This window comes from Lethenteron reissneri, chromosome 26 (assembly GCF_015708825.2).
Source record: "Lethenteron reissneri isolate LAM-NWPU_2019-01 chromosome 26, ASM1570882v1, whole genome shotgun sequence".
Classification (NCBI taxonomy): domain Eukaryota; kingdom Metazoa; phylum Chordata; class Hyperoartia; order Petromyzontiformes; family Petromyzontidae; genus Lethenteron; species Lethenteron reissneri.
In genome coordinates this window covers 13,730,610-13,733,016 of record NC_083804.1, presented here as the reverse complement: position 1 = coordinate 13,733,016, position 2,407 = coordinate 13,730,610, and positions in this window count along the sequence as shown.

Genomic DNA, 2,407 nt, shown 5'->3' with positions numbered 1-2,407 from the left:
AAGATATTCGCAGAGACGTTGTAAACACTTTCCTCAAATCCTATTGGAGAAAACAAAGGGATGAATGGCATTGGAGAAAAACACCAATCCCTTAAGTCTGAAGCCTCGAACCCCTAATAACCCCTGCGGTGGTGGTGGCGTTTCGGTGGGGGCTGAGTAGAAATGATTTACTCGGCTCCCCTCTGTTCAATTTATAAACTCCAAGTGAGATGACGAAGCTTGGGTGGTGAAGAAGACATCGAGAGAGAGAGATAATGAAATGACTCGAGGTGTGGAGACGACAGAGATATTTTGAGATGAGATGTAGGACGAGAGAAAAAAACTGCAGTATCAATATTCAAAAAAAGTGTTCTAATGAGATGGAGATTCTTGAATGAGAGACGAGCGATGCGGATTGAATAGAGGCTGAGGGAGATGCGAGAGCAAATCAATGGAGCTATGCACTTTTAAATAGTTGACATTGAAGACTCATTTATTTAGAGCTGCTTTTGTGTGTTTAGTTTGTTGTCCTTACCCCGCACATACGATTCGCACGGTTGGCTACGTACGGTGCGAAAGAAGTTCAATATACAGTACATACATATAGGAAATGTAGTTATATCTAGAGCACGTTGCAGAAACACGAATACAGATGTTCTCAGTGAATCTCACGCCCCCCCCCCCCTTGAGCTATTTGGGACCGCGTGCTTTTGCGTTTTTTAACCATCTCAAATATTTATATTCTTGGTTCTTTTGGTAAAGTCACGTAGAAGGCAAATAATAAAATAATAAAAAATATTAAACAATAAAATTCTCACGACGTTTCGACTGCAACACAAGCAATCATTATCAGGTGTGAAATCCACAGCCAGAAATGTTTTTCTTGCTGTGGATTTCACACCTGACGATGATTGCTGTGGACTTTGTGACTTTACCGAAATAACCAAGAATATAAATCCCTGCAGTCACGAAAGCTTTAAAAAATATTCTCAAATAGTATGATTATTAGACGCGCACTCGTTTCCATCCCTGTGCAATCTTTATAAAACTACGAAGGTCGCTTTTGGAAAATAAGTTCATGCCTCAGTGAACTTTGTCTGGTAGGATGGGGATGGCTTCGTTTTTATTTGTACGTGTTTGGGTGATCTGTTTACCTTTATTGGACTTTGCACTCATATACATCATGTTTTTGTACTGTTTGTTGTTGTAACCTTCTTACCCCGTACCCCGACTGAACATCTGTGAAAAAGGGTTTTATAGCTCATCGGATTCCTCCAGTGGGTGGGGGGGGGGGGAGTCTGGTGGGGGAGCTTGGTGGGGGGGGGGGGGAGCGTGGGGGTGGTGGGGGGGGGGGGGAGCTTGGGGGGGGAGCTTGGTGGGGGGGGGAGCTTGGTGGGGTGAGCTTGGGGGGGAGCTTGGTGGGGGAGCTTGGTGGGGGGAAGCTTGGTGGGGGGGGAGCTTGGTGGGGGGGGAGCTTGGTGGGGGGGAAGCTTGGTGGGGGGGAAGCTTGGTGGTGGGGGGGCTTGGTGGGGGGGGGGCTTGGTGGGGGAAGCTTGGGTGGGGGGGGGATTGGTGGGGGGGGATTGGTGGGGGAGCTTGGTGGGGGTGGTGATGGGGGGCGGAGCTTGGTGGTGGGAGCTTGGTGGGGGGGGAGCTTGTTGGTGGGGGGGGGGAGCTTGGTGGTGGGGGGTGGAGCTTGGTGGGGGGGGGCTTTGGTGGTGGGGGGGGGAGCTTGGTGGGGGGGGGGACTTTGTGGGGGGGGGACTTGGTGGGGGGTGGGGGAGCTTGGTGGGGGGGGGAGCTTGGTGGGGGGGGGGGAGCTGGTGGGGGGGGGGATTTGGTGTGGGGGGGAGCTTGGGGGGTGGGGGTAGCTTGGTGGGGGGGGGGGGGGAGCTTGGTGGAGGGGGGGAGCTGTGGGTTGGGAGCTTGGTGGGGGGAGCTTGGTGGTGGGGGGGGAGCTGGTGTTGGGGGAGCTTTGTTTTGTGGGGTGGGGAGCTTGTGGGGGGGGGGGGGAGCTTGGTGGGGGGGGGGGAGCTTGGTGGGGGGGGGGGCTTGGTGGTGGGGGGGGGAGCTTGGTGGGGGGGGGGGGAGCTTGGTGGGGGGGGGGAGCTTGGTGGGGGGGGGAGCTTGGTGGGGGGGGGGAGCTTGGTGGGGGGGGGGGAGCTTGGTGGGGGGGGGGAGCTTGGTGGGGGGGGGAGCTTGGTGGTGGGGGGGGGAGCTTGGTGGTGGGGGGGGGGAGCTTGGTGGTGGGGGGGGGGGAGCTTGGTGGGGGGGGGGGGGGAGCTTGGTGGGGGGGGGGGGGAGCTTGGTGGGGGGGGGGGGAGCTTGGTGGGGGGGGGGAGCTTGGTGGTGGGGGGGGGGGAGCTTGGTGGTGGGGGGGGGGAGCTTGGTGGTGGGGGGGGGGGAGCTTGCGGTGGGAGCGGTGGGG